The 18,142-nt window shown below is 37.9% G+C and overlaps 1 protein-coding gene and 1 pseudogene across 6 annotated transcripts in view; one reads left to right on the top strand and one right to left on the bottom strand.

The window, feature by feature from the left end:
- The window catches only part of Scaper (S-phase cyclin A associated protein in the ER), a 343,723-nt gene that overhangs the window by 130,573 nt on the left and 195,008 nt on the right, over positions 1-18,142 (top strand). The window lies entirely within an intron of this gene.
- On the bottom strand, positions 851-13,090 carry LOC110340770 (annotated as a pseudogene).

Raw genomic sequence — 18,142 nt, 5'->3', positions numbered from 1 at the left:
TTTTGTATTTAGTTGTTCTTGAACTAGGATGACATCTATGAATTTGTTCTCTTTATTATGCAGGATGTTTAAAGTTATAGAATTCATGTTTGATACACATCTGTTAATATACCTAGGAAGGATTATTGTGGTTTCTTTGAGGGCAGTACCTGCTTGTAGATATCAGTGTATGTTAAACTTATATTTAAGATTTATTTTTATTTTATTTTTTTGTGGGTGTGATGTGTACAGGTCAGGAGGCAGCTTTGGTGGTTGGCTCTTTCCTTCCAACTTGTTTTTGAAGCAGTTTCTCTTGTAAATATTTGCCACTGCCTTACATAATCTAGCTTCTGTAGATTCCCACCTCCCGTTTTGACATAGGAATAACCCACACAGCTAACTCTTCTATTATTTGGGCTCTGGGGATAATTCAGGTTTGTTAAAAGTTTTACATAGCGAACACTTTTACTCACTGAGTCATCTTACTGGTGCTGTGTGTGTGGGGGGGGGGCACATGTACATTTCTAGTGCTTTTAATTTCAATTCCTTTGACATATCTAAAGGTCAAGAAGTGAGTATACATACAGGGTTTTAAACACTTCCTAAAATGGTTTTACCATTAGCTAGTCACCATGTTTGTTTTGAAAGTCTTAATCGTTAGCTATGTTTAAAGTACATTTTTGCATTTTATCAATAGCAGAATTTGTTTTGTTTAAGAAACCTTAGAAAATATTTAGAACAGTTGGAAAAGTCACCTAAAATTCAATGTGATCTACATACTATCTTTTGTAAGATGACATCAACACTTTTGACACTGCTTTGGAGAAGTCACCAACACAAACAAAAATGTTTTTATACCAGGGCTGTCAGTTCAAGGCCTCTTCCAATTGGGTTGTGAATATTGCTGATACTAGGGGCCCAGCTGAGATCTTGCTCTCATCTCCATAGCCATGGAACACTTTGTTTCTCCACCAGTTCATTCAGAATCTGTACCTCTGGTTGTGCAGGTGCTACTGTGGATGATGTTTATTTATGACTACCAGCTGGTGATTATTCTTTTTAAGTCTCAACATCAATAAACTGCACAGATTGTCCACCACGTCATTAACATCACCCTTAAATTGCTTTAATCTCAATCTCCCTATCAGAGGCTACTTCCTGGTGGTTCAGCATGTACTCCTCACACTTAACTAGCACCTTTGTATTTTCAGTAGACGCTGTGATGGTGGGAGGCACATGTGGCTGCATGACTGTCTCAATTTGCACATTACAGGGAGGTAGACTCATGATCTACTCATCTGCTCCTGCAGAACAGGACTTTCTGTGTCAGACAGTAGTTGGTGTATTAAGCATGGGTGATTTGGGGACAGATCTCTGAGTGATATTTTTCTTAACCCCTCTCTCAGGGGCCCTGACTGAGTCCTCAGGTTTGGGTTCAGTTACGGTGCCTTCAACTGTTTGAACTCTTCATGTTTGACCCACAGTTTATTCTGTATCTCTAGCTGGGTGGCTGCTATCTGATGCTCACATTCCTTTTGCCACTTTATCTGTCACCATGCCTTGCAACCTGGCCCCTTGACTGTGCTTACTAGAGAGCTTCCACTGAAGCTTCTGACTGGCTTTCAGGCTCCTGCTGTAGATCATGTTTATCATCTTCAAGGATTGAGTTGTTTTCTCTGAAATCTCAGTCTTGTACTCCAAAGATTTATTTTTCTTTTCTAGCCATCCTATCTCTAATTTTAGTTCTGAGATCAGCTTTTCTTTTGCATTTAATTTTCCTTGAGTGTACTTTGTTTATTTGAAGTATCATTGTCTAATTATTTTTTGAAAGTAACACATTGTTTGCTAAGCTCCTCAGTCATCAGTTGTCACAGGTGATATAGTTTCTCCAAAATTTCAGTTACTTTTGGAAGGGTCTGTCATTGATACCCAAACTTTGCACAGGGGCAATGTTGAAAAGTTCTATAGAATCATTTCAGTCACCAGTGGCTCACCCACTCATCCTCCCTAGCAAGGTTTCTGCTTCACCTTCTTATGTCAGTCCACATATCACTATTGGTCTCACTGCTTTACCTCTTGGGTTATTTTAGCAAATCTCATGAATTGGAAGGTTTCTTCATAGTCTTCAGCCTTTGTATTCACACACAATCAGCTTCCCCATTGAAGTAGTTCTTAAACAGATGGTATGGTGGTTTGAAAGAAAATGGTCCCCAAAGGGAGTGGCATTGTTAGAAAGTGTGGCTTTTTTGGAGGAAGTGTGTCACTGTGGAAGCAGCCTTGTGGTCTCCTTTGCTCAAGCAGTGAGACAGTTTATTTCCTGTTGCCTTTGGGTTAAGATGTAGAATTTTCAGATCCTTCTCCATGTCTCCCTGAATGTCACTATCTCCCACAATGATGATAATGGAGTAAACCTCTTAAACTGTAAGCTACCCCATTAAATGTTTTCCTTTATAGGACTGATGTGGTCATGGTGTCTCTTCACAGAAATAGAAACCATAACTAAGAAGTGTAACTTCAAATATTGATATGGAGCCATCTTGTTAGTTCTTGTGGTAGTTTGAATGTAATTGGCCCCAATAATCTCATGGGGAGTGGCACTGTTTGAAGATATGACTTTGGTGGAGTGGGTAGGGCCTTGTTGGAGGATGTGTGTCACTATAGGGGAGGGTTTTGAGGTTTCCTATGCTTAGAATACCACCTAGTAAATCCGTTGACTTCCTGTTGCCTACAAGATGTAGGATTCTCAGCTATTTCTCCAACACCAGATCTGCCTGCATGCTTCCATACTCCCCACCATGATAATAGAATAAACCTCTGAAAGTGTAAGCAAGCCATCCCAAGTAAATGTTTCCTTTGTAAGAGCTGCTGTGGTCATGGTGGCTCTTATAACAGTAAAAACCTTAAATAAGACAGTCTTATATAGTTCGTTCTCTTCCAGGTCTTTTGTTATATTCTTAGCATTGCCACTGACTAATGTTACCAGCTTTATGTAATCTCTTCCTGTCTGCTTTAGTGTGCTTGGTTCTTTCACATACAGCTAGATCCAACAGAGATAGTAATTTGTTATTTATATTTCATCACATAGTAATTTGTTCTTTTTCCAGTAACTTTTTACCTCTATTGGCATACAGGGGAGCTTGGACTAGTTTTATGCTGAACATGCTATGGGAAAGAGTGAACTCCATTCAAATGGATGTTGGCAACATGTCTTTCTTTTCTAACCTCTCAAAAAAACCTTCAGATGCCAGCTTCTACTTCTATGTGTTGTTGCAGAATGTTCCTTTCACTGTGTGAAGATGTATCACTGATTGCTGTAATGAGGAGCTGAATTAGTTAGGCAGGAAGTGGTTGGGTGGGACTTCTGGAGACAGAAGTCTTGGGGAAGAAGAAATGCTCAAACAGCAGCTGGACATGAAGGAAACAGGACATGCAGGAGGAGAGATAAAAGCCATGAGCCATGTGATAGCATATAGATGAATAGAAATGGGTTAATTTAAGTTATAAGAGCTAGTTGGAAACAAGCCTAAGCAAAGGCTAAGCTTTCATAATTAATAATAAGTCTGTTTCATGATTTGGGGCCTGGTGGTTCAAAAAAGCCCGCTGCAGTACATCCTATACCATACATACTGAGGTTCTTTTCCACTAGGAGCATTTTAGATTATTGGACTATAGTCTCTATGTGATTCCACTTGGGCTTCATGAGATCAAACTGTACCTCTTCGGTGGTAGTTTGAATAGGTATGGTCCCGATAGACTCAGGTGTTTACATTTTTGGCACATAGGGAGTGGCACTATTAGGTGTGGCCTTGTTGGAGGAAGTGTGCCACTGTGAAGGTGGGCTTTGGTGTCTTACATTCTGAAGCTATGCCCAGTATGGTTCCCAGTTTACTTGCCATGTCTGCCTGCACATCACCATGTCCCATCATATTGATAATAGAGTAAAGCTATGAAATAGTAACCAGTCCCAATTAAATAGTTTCCTTTGTAAGAGTTGATGTGATCATGGTATCTCTCCACAGCATTAGAAACTGTAACTAAGACAGAAGTTGGTATCAGGGACTGAAGTATTGCTCTCATTGGCTTGACCATATTTTTGTTTGGAGGAATTTGGATTTTGGCACTTTGGGTTAGGAAAGCGGTGGAATGCTTCAAGCACTGTTCAATGGGTCATGCTAATAGAAACATCAAAGACAGTGGTGCTGAGGGTGATTTGAAATGTGGGGGTCTGGCTCTATAGGTTTCAGAGTAGAAGAATTTTACTATGTTGTTATTGTGATCTTTTTGTAAATAATGTGCCTGCTTTTTGCCCTTGTCTGAAGATTCTACCCCAGCTAAAGTGGAGAGATTTGTATTAATTCTCTTGGTATAGAAAAATCTCATAACAGCCTAATATTGACTCTGTCCTGTGGTTATTAGTGGTCACTCTTTTAAAGGTGTATAATGAAAAGGAGCAAGCTCAGAAAGGAAAGTTACAATATGTACAATTTGAGGAGAAAGGGGGTCTAGGAAGTGGAATAGAGCTAAGTCCTATGTTCAAGGAGATAAAAGGATTAAAGAAAAGCCAGATATTAAAAGGAAGTGGCGACCTCGGGCTAAGATCTCATCCAGCCAAGCTTGCATCTTGGCTTAGGTCTGGGTGTGGTTGTGGACACCTTTGATCCCAGTGCTCAGGAGTCAGAGGCAGGCAGATCTCTGAGTTCAAGGCCAGCCTGATCTTCAGAGCAAGTTCCAGGATGGCCAAGCTTAGTGAAGGAAACCCAATAAAAATAGAGAGCTTGTGAAAATGTAATTGAAGAAGGGGGCCATGTTCCATCCCCAGCAAGCAGCAGAACTTGGCAGCTTTGGCAGTGTGTTTCTGGCTTTAGAGTCAAGAATAGAAGAAAGTGGTTATGGAATCAACCTCTGTGCTAAGGAAAGCTACTGAGGCCAGATATATGGAAGGAGTGTCCATGCACGAAGGCCCAGAGTGGTGATTGAGTGAAGTTGTAAAGGTAAAGCCTGAATTGCCATGGAGACCCCAAAATGTTAGAGTTGCTAGAGTCATGGGATAGATACCTGCCAAGGAAAGATACTAACAGGAAGTGGAATCAGCTCAAGAGAAAGAAGTTTGTTGCATTCAACAAAGCTGAAAGGGGTTGGAGATCTGAAGAGCATTTTGACATCAGACGCGGAGATGCAGAGTTTGGAGTTTGCCCAGCTGGTTTTTGGTCTTGCTCTGGTTCACTATTTTCCTCATTATGCTCCCTTTTGGAATAGTAATGCATATCCTGTGCCATCATACACTGGAAGTATACTATCTGTTGGTTTGTTTTTTTATTTTGATTTTATAGGGGATTACAATGAATAGATTGCATGAATCTTGGAAGAGACTTTGAACTTTGGACTTTTAAACATTGTTGAGACTGTGATAGACTATGGGGATTTCTGAAGTTGGACTGAATGCATTTCTACATTATACTATGGCTAGAAGTCTGTGAGGGCCAGGGAGTGGATGGTGGTGGTTTGAATAATTATGGCTCCCATTGTTGCCGCACAGGTGTGGGGTTCATGAGTGTCTGTGGGAATAAGACTCAGAGGCTTTAGCCTTTCTTGGCTGTAAGGTGGATCCATCCTGTAAGAACTGAACAGCTTTCCTTTCACCAAGGCTGCCTTTAATTGTTCTCCAATGTTACACTTTAGCAAGTTGATTTCCATATCCTCAAAACAACCTGATGAAGCTTCCAAAGTGATAGTGCCAAGTGCAAATTCTTGGTTCAGGAGGTACTGCAGTTTTCCAGTTTCCCTCCTAGCCAAGTTTTGCATAGTCTTTGTATCCTTGGGAAACTCTCAGGCAAGATTCACATAGAGAGCAACAAGGAAAACAACAGGTAGCAGCTAAACAAAAGATGGATTAGAGCTGGGTGCTAGCACTCTGCAGCCAAACCAGGTGTATTCCAGTGGTAATGCTCCCACACCTCCATAGACTCATGTTTGAATTCTTGGTCCATAGGGAATGGCACTGTTAGGAGGTATGGCCTTGTTGGAGTAGGTGGGACCTTGTTGGAGGAAGTGTGTCGTTGTGGCGGTAGGTTTTGAGGTCTCATTTATGCTTAAGGTAGGCCTAGTGACACAGTCTGCTTCTGCGGCCTTGGGATCAAGATGTAGAACTCTTAGCTCCTTCTTCAGCATCATGTCTGCTTGTGTGTCACCACGTCCCACCATCGTGATAATGAACTAAACTTCTGAAACTGTAAGCTAGCCCTAATTAAATATTTTCCTTTATAAGAGTTGCCACAGCCATGATATCTCTTCACAACAATAAAACTGTAACTAAGACATCTTCTGTGGATCATATATGTAATTATTGTAAATTTCAATATGAGACACATATACCACAGACACTGTCTTTGTTAACTTCGGTTTTGCACAAGTCTTGTATATTTATCTTATCTGCAAACTCAGAATTTACTTTTCACTTGCTAGAGGGAGTCTTTGGAATGGGCATGGCTTCTGTTTTCTGATGTTCCAATAAAACATCAATTTCACACTGGATGTCCATACTATTCCTATCATTACATTTTAAAATGTAACGCTTTTCTTGAAATAACCCTGTGCTGTTAAAAATATGTTCACATAATGAGGAAGCAGTCCTGAAACATGCAAATATAATATGAATTAATAAAAAACCCAGAGACATATATTGGGGTTCAAGCTGATGGTCAGATAAGCAAAGCAACCAGCCACTAGCTCTTACCTCTACCTCACACTGAAAGGGTGATCGTGCTAGCTCCATGAATCCTCTGACTACAAATCCTAGACTGCTGCCTCTCCTCAGTGTGGCTGGAGACTAAATTTTTCATGAAACCCTTTTCTTCTTCCTTTTATACCTCTTTAGTGCTGGGATTGGAGGCATGTGATCCCAATTTTTGAGATCACCTTTGTGTGAGCTGTTCCTCTTTAGCACTGGATCAGTTTCGTGTGTCTCAATGTGTCCTTGAACTAGCAGAGATTCAGCTTCTTGTCTCTTGAGTCTTGGGATTAAAGGTGTGCATCACCATTGCCTGGTTCTATGACTTGTGGCTAGCTTTGCTTTCTGTACCCTTAGACAAGCTTTAATAAATCATACATAATCTATCACCACACAGTCCTCCATCTTCTGGAGAACCTGTCACTGTGTGAGAGCTTTTCCACTTCCAGCCACACTGTTAAAAGACCATTCTTGCCACAAATGAAGCCATCCTTTGAGGGTTTAGCCATAACATCTGAAAGCTCCTTCTGAATGCTATGAGTTCCCAAAGCGTTTCTAAATGAATACCAAGTCTCCTGCTAGTCTCCATTTCTGTTGAATCCATAACCCTCAACAATATAGGGTTGTACAGTTGTGTTATTGACCACATATTCTTGATCAGGAATGCTTAATGGGAATGCCCTATAGAACACTTCAATTGGACCTTTAAGTTTGTCTGGGATCATTTTCCTTCTTTTTTTTTTTTTTTTTAAATTACTGGGTCCCCAGCCATCTTGTTTTTTTCTGGCTTCATGGGTATAGGCTCCTGCTGTCCAGACTCATGGACTCTGCCTCAAGCAGAGCTGTTGGGGACCGAGTGACTCAGACAAGTCATAGTCACAGGGACTAGACTCCCACTGAGGAGAGCTGAGTGTCAGTGCTGCCTATGTCAGTTTTTTTTTAATACATGTCATTCATTAATCAAGTACACAAATCTCATGCATTTAAGCAATGTTTATATATGTGACTACTGGTGTTGTATGGCCTAGAACAAGATATAATTCCCTGCAACCTAGAGGATTCCTTTTGGTCTAGTCACTGTAATGTTCCTAAACCATGACTAGTATATTGATAGCATCAGTTTCTCCTGTCTATTCTAAAACTTGGTAGAGATGATACTGCATGGTATGTACTTTGTTATGTCTTTTCTTTCTTCATCCTTAGCTTGTGAGACTGGCCTTTATTTTTTCTGTGACACTGCAGTAATCATATTTATTAGGTTTTTATTAATACTCTGCAGGCAAAGACCATTAGAAACGCATCTGGAGTTGAATAAAAATTTCTTTATTGAGTTGTCAAAAGAAAGGAAAACAAACTATGGGGAACTGTGTTACTTCTCAGTAGGTGGTATCTGAAAGGTCTTGCATAGACTTTGGCTACTCTAGGGGATGAGTTGTGGGGATTTGAGCAAGTAAGGCATTGATCTGGGTTGAAGGCATTCTTCTTAACCTAATAGTCTGAGGAAATGAATAATTTTGAGACTGGTTTCTTAATGAAGTTTTATCTAAGTAAGTGGGAGGAATGAAATGACTGTTCTCATGATTTTCTGTGCGTAACAGATGGTTAAAGAGAAATTGCACAAAAGTAGTTGAGCTCCATTCTCTGAATTTCTTCCTTTTGCCACTCTGAACTCTGGATTGTGTCTCCTCAGTTCATTAATTCTCATTTATAGCCTGCACTATTCTCCCAAGCCAACAACTGATATAAGTCATTAAGGAAGACTCAGGAAGGGTGGAAGCACACTCCCTGGGCTGCTTGTCCTTGTCATTTGAGGTTCTGCTCACAAGTGCTGGCTATGTGGCTGCTCCTTACTACCTACCTTTCCTTGTTTGCTTTGTATATTTTGTGTAGTCTTTAGAGTTGGAAGATGAGTCTAGTACTTGCCAGTTGGTTGTGGCTGGAATTAATTCTCCAGCCTTGGGTTTCGATGAGTTTATATTTGATATAATATTTGATACTTAGTTTAGATTTCTAATAGACATTTATTCTATGAGATAATATGTGATACTTATATTTCTAATAGACATTTATTGAGTTGAATTTAATTCAAGTGAAAAACTATACATAGCTTTAAAGGTAGTATTTTAATCTACCTCTGAATTTCTTCTTTGTAAATTCTATGTAATTGTAATATAGTTGAAGTGGAATATGGAACTGATTATCTATTTAGTTTGCCTCAAATAATTTATGATTTTTTTTACCCAGATTGTATGAGTACTTCTAGAGAAGGTGGTGTGGATTTTTTTTTTTTGCTTAAGTATCTTACAATGTTCCTATTTTCAGTTTGAATTGATTTTAGAATTGTAGTTACCTGTGGGCTATGGCAACACATGCCTGTAATCCCAGCAGTTGGAAGGCAGAGACAGGAGGATCTAAGATTCAAGGCCAGATGGAGTGAGACTTTGTATCAGATAACAAAAAAAAAAAAAAAAAATAAAATCAAACAAACCAGTGACCTTTATCTTTTTTCTTTAGATAGAATTTGTTTTAAATCTAGATTACTTCCCTAAATGATAGGTACTACTTCCCATTACAAAAAATATGCATTCATTTGTTTAAAACATTTATTAGTAGATTCCCTTAATAAAGCTGAATATATTATTTATTTTAAAGTAAAATTACAACTTAAAAAGTTTTCAGGGGTAGTGGGTGCAGCTTGGTGAGAGTACTTGCTGGCATCCACAAGTCCTCAGTTTTATCTCTAGAATGAAAAATGTTCTGCAGTATGCTATTATATAAACTCAGTTATAAATTTTATATCTTCATTTCAATAAGAAGAGATGAAAAGGAAAGAATAGTAGACTGATAAAACAATGTGTAGCAATGTGTAAGTTTTGTAGTTATTGTAGTGATCTTTAGTCATTGTAGATTGAGGTTTCATTGATATGTTCATTTTATGTACTCTGTCAATTGCAAATAATGAAAAATTTCACCTTCTTATTTAATCTTTGTAACTATTCTTAGTGAAAGCTCCTTCCTCCTGAAAAGCAATGTTGGTAATATAGTGTATGAACTATATTATATAGAGAGGCTATTTTGTTCACTTGGAAGTTTCATTTTTAATCAGTAAAGGTATATATATAAACACACTTGTTCTACTTAAACTTATTACTTGTCGCCTATGATGTCTCTACATTATATATACTGTTCTATTATCCTTCTTCTTTGGCATATAAGGTTTTATTTATATCACTTCTGACATAATAAAACTGTACCTTTGACTCAGTGCACTTGACATCTCAGATAACTTACTCTTGACCTTTGGCCTGTGTTTTATTTTAAGACTGCTAAACATAATAGGTTACTGCTGAGTAAGAAAGCTTTATTATTTTGTGTTTTTATCAAATTTAACTGGAGAATTTTTCTAGCATTTTAAAAGACTTCTCACAAAAAGAACTGTTGTGTATTTAATATTATGGTGGTTTTATGATTCAAATAGTTATATTTTTAAATAAAATGAGTGCTAGTTATGAGTATATTCTCAGGTGAACACTTTTACATGTATTGTTAGAGAAACAGCATTAATGTTAATGCTTGGTTTCTTCACTGTCCTGTCTCACAATTTAATGAAGCATATAACTTTTGGTGTAAGATGCATTATTTTTTGTAAGGAGAATGAGGTGTAAAAATTGTGGGTAGTTGTCTTTCTTCATTGTGAATCTGTGTATTCTTTCTTTCTGACAATCCTTTGTATTCCAAAAATATGATTTAGACAAGTTCTGTTTTTTATGCTGCATTTCTCAAGTATAAAGGAAAATAACAGTTAATTTCATCCATCCACTCATTCATTCATTTATTTATTTGATTGTTTTGGTTTTTCAAGACGGGGTAGGGTTTTTTTTGTGTAATAGCTCTGGCTGTTCTGGAACTCACTTTGTAGACCAGGCTGGCCTCAAACTCACAGAGATCTGCTGCCTCTGCCTCCCAAGTGGGGGGATTAAAGGCATGTGCCACCACTACCCTGCGGCTGATTTTACTTTTTGAGACAGGGTATACTATATTGCACAGACTGGTCTTAAATTCAATACTGGGAGTACACCCATCATCTCAGCTGGCTCCTCATCCATACATCTGCTAGTTTCTGTTTCTATTTTCCCTAGTTTTAAAGTGGGATTTTGAAGTTTCTTTTTCTAATTGTAGGATTATCAGTTTCTTGGACAGTTTAGTCAGCTCTTGTTTCATGTATCATAAACTTCTGTGGTTAGATGTTCATATAAATACCAAAAATCTGTTTTGTCTTCTTGATTGACTCCTTTATTAGTGTAAAATTACCCCTTTATCCTTGGGCATATTTTTTTTTTTGCTGTGAAAAATCTCCCTTGACTCATATTAATATAACCATTTCTTAATTTTCTTTTATCTTTGTATTCTATTTTTGTATTACCTTATTTAAGGAGAATAGTTGTTCTATTGCTGCTGATGTGAAGCTACAGGCTTTCCCACAGCCTTGTTATCATGACTAAGTACCACAAGAGATGGAGCAGTATTATCTCTGATCATTAGCCTCCCCCTCCCCAATTTTGAATCTCTAGGGTGATTGCTTTCGTATGACATAGTACCATTGTTACTCCATTATTGAAACTATTTCTGAGGGTGTAGCTAACAATAATCCAAGCTGATTTTTGTAAGAAAACCCCTTTTCCTTCTTTGTGAGAATTGTATCATTACAGTTGAACTATTTCTCACTGCAGAACTGAGCTTAGACCTTCCTCAGTTTCCACAACATGATCTAGTAATGAGGTTCTTTAACACTGAGCCTTTCTTTGAGTCATCTGTTAAGCCTCAGATTAGATCAGAAAGAATGTCAGGATCAGCAAAGGAAGTGCCTGCCTCATTCATCATCTTCACCTACTAGAAAACTGATGGGGAATTTGTAATTGTCACTGAGTGGCAGGGGGACAGATGGCGGACTGTAATCCTTATCAGGGGATTGCTTTTTCTCTTTTGCTCGGTGTCTGTTTCACTGTGTTTCATTAGCTTCATTTTTCTCATCTGTCACTTCAAACAATATAATACATAGATTGTAATTAATAAAACCTCTACTATAGTCTACATCTGAAGTAAGGGACCTTAAGAATTGAGCCTTTTGTATAATTAAAATGCCCCCCTCTAGTTTAAACTTGTCATTGCCATACATACTTAATTTCATTTTTCAAAGGGTGCTGTCACAAAGGGCACCATTTGACAGAGGATACTGCATTTCAGGCTTTCTCAAATTTACTATTTGACAAATTTATACACCATAAATATAATGGAACTCTTAAACCTTTTTATTTCTTGACATATTTTTAAGAATTTTCTTGTACACTGCATTAGGCCTTCACCATGGGATATTGGCAAGTGGTGTCATATGAACACACCTATGATATATATAACAGTTTCTTAAATTTTCCAGTTATTGTTAATTAACTTTTTTGTATGGTGTCTTCATTTTTGATAGTGTTAAGTTGTAAAGTTGTACCCAGGAACAGTTTATTTGTATAGCCAACAAAAAAACATCAGTACTTGCTATTCAACTTTAAAGAGTTTCTCCAAACTGTTTCTTGCAGAGATCAGTTTATGAGGAATGATAGCAATCAAAAGAAGAATTTGTTAGATATCTTTTTAAATTCTAAAGTTCTGATATCAATAGACTTGTTCCTCTTTAATAGATGCAGCTAACCCACATTCTTGATACATAGTAGGTGTTGAATTAAATGTTACTGATTTGAGCTAAAGCTTATATATGTATTATTCTCAATGTCCTGTATCTGTGAGCACAGTTTGAAATATTAACCTATCTAAAATGCAATGTTTTAAATTGATGTTATATTATCCATCCTTTTTCTGTTTTCCTCCTGACTTTCTTCCTCCTCCTCCTCCTCCTCATCTTTCCGTTCTTCATACTGTCATCTCTTTCCTCCTTTCCTAATCTTTTTTACCTCTGACTTTTCAAGTTGCTTTTGCCTTGTCATCCTGAGAACACAATAAATGTAGGTTCAGATTCCCTTGTCCTCCATTCCTTGCTTTTGCTAGAAGACAAGAGAGTGTTGTTAAAGTACCTTAAAAAAATCTGAGTTTTTGGGGGGTGGGCAAACTAAGAGTGGAATACCTAATAATTTTTATTAATATAAGAAAAAAACCTTTAATAAAGTAATAATGAATCTTAGATTCCAAACTTCATTCAGAAGTTACAGGATGAAGTTGAGAAAAAAAATTAAGGTAAAACATAACATTAATTTCCTGCCTGTGTGTGGTGATATATAGTTTATGATTTAATAAAGCTACTGGAGATGAAAATGCAAAGTTAGCCACTGCTATAGAGGCCAGGCAGTGGTGATACATACCTTTAGTTCCAGCCACCATACTAGTAAACCATAGAAACAATGCAATGGTGGCACACACCTGTAATCCCAGGACTCAGGAGAAAGGCAGATGGATCTTTGTGAGTTCAAGGCCACCCATGGCTACTCAAGAGTGAATCAGTTCAAAAGAGTAACAGAGCTCACCCATTTAATCCCAGAACTAGGAAGGTGGAGACAGGAATGATATGGCTAGGCAGAGAAAGGATTATAAGGCAGGAGGAGACAGGAGCCTCAGGGATTGCAGGCTGAGGCTTGATGGAGAGCAGTACAGTCTGCATTGTACTCTGAGCATTAGTGCCAACAGGATCACTCATTTTGGTTTGAGGTAGAGGTAAGATCTAGTGGCCAGCTGCTTTGCTTTTCTGATCTTTCAGCTTTAACCCCAATATACTGTCTCTGGGTTTTTATTATTCATATTACACTGTGCAGATTAGGATCCAGCACCACCCTCATCTTGAACATGAGCCTTGGATCTACTTACTTGAAGCATGATATTCAATTTATTTCATTTTTAGAAGACTTACATTTTCAAAAATAAAAATACATTTTTATAGTGATCCCCCCCCCCCCCCCCCGCAGACAGGGTTTCATTATATAGCTCTAGCTGTCCTGGAACTCATTATGTAGATCAAGCTGGCCTTGAGCTCACAAAGACCTACCTGCCTGTGCCTCTCTCGTGTTGGGATTAAAGGTGTAAGCCTCTGTACCCAGCTAAGAAAAGGTGATTTTTTTTTCCAAACCAGAAATTTAAATCATTTTAAAGGATTTATAATGATTAGCATTCTTAAAAATTCAGTCTGGTATTTTAAGATGTTAAGGATGTGAAATGGATGATTTACTTTGATGTGCCATATTTTATGAAGTGTTTATTTGAAAAGCCATACTATTAGTAGTTCAAAGTTCTGTATTTTGTCTTTTATATTATATAGTTATTCAGTTTTAGAGCATTATTTCCCGCAGATCATGACTTTTGTCTGTGTAGTTCATTTTTTGTGCATCTTTTTTTTTTTTTGTAAAATAAGGAACATGGAGTCATTAGGAGGAGTCTGACATAATAGCAAAATCAAACTTTAGGATCAGTTATTTCATTTAACACAGTAAATTGTGCTAGAGAGGCTATAGTTTTATATACAGGAAAAGGTAATTAAAAGATTAGCAAGATACAATCTCTGACAAGATGTCTAAGTCTTGAGTTGTGACTTAAAAACTAGAATTAATCTGTGTGTATAGAATTAACTATCATTAGTTAGCGTTTGTACTTATTACATTGACACTTAAAATATTAAGAAGGGAATTTCAGATTTATCATTTGATCTCTTCACTTTACTTTTTTCTTTAAGATTTATTTATTATGTATAGTGGTCCACCAAATGTATGCCTGTGTTCCAGAAGAGGCCACCAAACCTCATTATAGATGATTGTGAGCCACCATGTGGTTTCTGGGAATTGAACTCAGGACCTCTGGAAGAACAGCCAGTGCTCTTAACTGCTGAGCCAACTCTCCAGGTTCCTCTTCAGTTTACTAGCTAAGTGAGTGGTTGCAGGATATGTCCCTGTGCTGAATTGCAGATTTGATGGGGAGCTCTGTACTTGGCTTGTTTCTGCTCATCAGAGACAGGAGTAGAAAAGAATGACTCCCATTAGTGCTTATTTAGAGTCAACAGTATGAAATGTCTGGGAACTGGACTTCCCATAAGGCTAAAATTTGCATTTAAAAATTCTGTTAGGAAAGAAGGCGGCCCAGAGCTGCTTTGGGCTGAGATCTGGTACTCATTGCTTCACATTATCACTGTACTCTTGCCCATGCCACAATAATTAGAATTCTACGTAGTTATAAAGGGTGAGTGTTTCTTACTCAGTAATGCTTGTTCTCCCTTGGAGTAAATCATCCTGCAGTAACGGTAATCTTGAGTAAATTAACTTCCCTTGAAGATCTTCCTTTCCTTTGTATTTCTTTAATTAATTTTAAGCATTATCAATATGCTAATATGCATTCATAGAAAATATCAAAGTAGGAAAGCAATAATTAATACCTACTGTTAACATTTTGATTTACTTATATTCATCATTTATATACTAATATATAATTAACTAAACATATGCAATGTGTTACATAGATTTGAATCCTAAAATGAAAATTTTAGAAATGTTTTTAAAAATTTAATCCAATAATGTATAGCATTTCCTTAACATATATGCCATGATTGTGTAATTAATTGTCTACTTCTGCATTCGTATGTATTTACTTTTTTTTTTTTTTTTTTGGTTTTTCGAGACAGGGTTTCTCTGTGGCTTTGGAAGCTGTCCTGGAACTAGCTCTTGTAGATCAGGCTGGTCTCGAACTCACAGAGATCCGCCTGCCTCTGCCTCCCAAGTGCTGGGATTAAAGGCATGTGCCACCAACGCCCGGCTCGTATGTATTTACTGAAGTAGTCATTTGTGCCTTCATTTTCTTACGCTAATAACACCAAAGTAAAATTATTTAAAGTAACTTTTAGAAACTGAGCATTTATGAAACCTTAAGGAGACAGGGCTGTGGAACTAGTTTAGCAAGGTGGATTGTTAGGGATGTTAGTCTGTGGAACAAAAACAGGAATGTCTGCATCTAAGCAGCATTCTTTCTGCTGTTGTCCTTTTTTTACTGGTTAGAGCTTAGTTGACTGTAGAGGAAGTAAGACTGCTGTGTTTTCTAATTTCATTTTTCATTTTTTTTTTTTTTTTGGAAACAAGGTCTTACTGTGTAGCCCTTACTGGCCGGGAACTTGCTATGCAGAAATCCACCTGGGCCTTTGTCCTTAATTCTAGTATTAAAGGTGTGCACCACCAGACTCAGCCTGATTTACCTGATTGTAGCCTGATTTACCTGGTTTACCTGATTTTAGCCATTACAGAACAGTGGTGTGGAGAAGTGGTGTTGGAGGGTGATTTTTAAAAAGGATCAGAATCAAAATTCTGTTCTAGGATTCAGTACAGAGCTTTCCTCATAATGAAAATAACCAGTAAATAGGGAGAAAAAATACTTAAAACACTAATCTCATGGAATGGACCGCTACTGAAAATGGAGTGCAGAGTGCTGCCTTCAGGCACACAGGTGCTGGAGCACTGACTGTGAGCCAGGAAGCAGTGAAACCATTACATTGGACCATTCCGTGCATAGGAAGAAAAGTTTATGTGGGAAGTCAAACTGCCATGCTGTGCGGTGGGGGAGGGGGGGGAGGTAGGTAGAGAACAGCCTTGTCAGTTTTAAGGGGACAGGTTGTGGCAGGAGGAGAGGTGCAGACCAGAACAGCCTGGGATTAGCATAGGGGCTTTGTTCTGTTGTAGGCTGTTTGTTAATCAGGGACTAGATGCCCTTGCAGGAGGTAGTTGACCACTGGGAACAGAAAGGGCCTTGTGAGATTCCTGGGGAATGCTGAGTTTAGGCTTCTGTTTACCATATAACAATCCTTTTGTTTATCTGTCACAGTCCTTGCCTTTAGGACACTGTCACTAGCACTGCCATATTGGGGTTTCATATTGGCCCTCATATGACTTAGGTGTTCTGAGTCATATTAGGTGTTCTGAACCTAGACCAGAGAGAGCACAGCTGCAGTCTGCCAGCTAGTGGTGGATGCTCAGAAAAACTTCCTTTCAGTGCTCCACAATGGGATTAAGTGAAAAACGTTTGAACCTTATCAAACTAGCTATTGTAAGCAGTATTATCGGCACATTTATTTAGTGTGTTCAGGTTCTATGCCACTCTGGTTGGCAGTTAACTTTTGCTACTATACATGAAAGTCGGTCAAGAAAGGTGGTTGGATGCACATGTATCACTTCTCTTAATAAAGCACCTCATTAGTTTTATGTTTACACAGGAGATGGTTTTCTTCTATATTTACACATTTCAGTCTCAGCATATGCTGTTAGTATATGAATATTGTGCAAAAAATGTATTGATTTCAATTTCAGCTCCTCGATACTTGAGAAATAAGGTTATTCTGTTTCCATTTACTTCTTTTGTTAAAGCAGAAATTTCAACGTTCATGTACACATGTTACTTGTGCTTGTGCAGTGACTGTCTTCCAAACTGCTTATTGTGGTGAATTTACAACATACACAGTAGTAGACAGAAAAGTTTGGTAAGCCTGCATATCCTCATTACCAGCCTTCCAGTGACAAATTAAAGATGACTCTTGACTCAGTGATGTTTCATTTATGTCCACTGAATCTGTTTTTGAACCCTATTGCAAATTTTTAAATAGCGGCTCCTTTTGGGTTCTAAATCTGACTGTAGAAACCTAGAACCTTGCTCATGGCTAAATACATACTAACAGAGCCTTACCCCAAATCCAATCAGTGGGGGTTACTTTTTTAGATGACTTCCTGCTTTAAATTTTTAATTACATTTATTTACTTACTTAGTGCATGTGAGCTTGTGTATGTGCATTTGTGTCTGTTAGGCATGCACATATGGAGGTCAGAGTGCACCTTGGAGGAATTTGTTCTCTCCTCTTATCATATGGGTCCTGGATAACCAAGTCTAGGTCATTGAGTCACAGGCAGGTTCTTTCTGCTACCTGAGCCTCCTCACCTTGAGACATAGTCTTTGGTAAATTTCTTAGAAAGTGATCAGTTTTTCAGGCTTTTAAAATATTGGTAGTAGCTCATTTGTATAATTCTTACTTGGAAGTTAGTTTTACCTTTCACCATTTTTTTGTTTTTATGTTTATCTTTGAGAGTAATGGGCATATCTAAAATGCTGATGGTCATCTTTCTTCTCTGTGAAGATACTTGATTTTTTGTTTGTTTCTTCTCTAAATGGCAATTTTCCTTGTTTCTTTGGAGCCTGAATTTTAAAGAGGTAATACCTTGGAATTATCCACTAAGACTTTTTATTTTTGGAAATAACGTCTGTGTTTGTAGCTCAAATTGGCCCTGAAGTCAGGATTTAATATAGGCACCCTCAAACTGTTGACATTACTCCTAGCATCAGCCTCCCCAGTGCTATAATTATAGGTGTGAACCCCCAGTTGGTCTTTACGATTTTTGTTTGTTTGTTTAGGATTGCCTTGAA

The sequence above is a fragment of the Mesocricetus auratus genome, unplaced genomic scaffold (assembly GCF_017639785.1).
Source record: "Mesocricetus auratus isolate SY011 unplaced genomic scaffold, BCM_Maur_2.0 Super-Scaffold_100022, whole genome shotgun sequence".
NCBI lineage: Eukaryota > Metazoa > Chordata > Mammalia > Rodentia > Cricetidae > Mesocricetus > Mesocricetus auratus.
The sequence above is the reverse complement of the archived record's forward strand: the minus strand, read 5'-3'. Positions and strand labels throughout refer to the sequence as shown.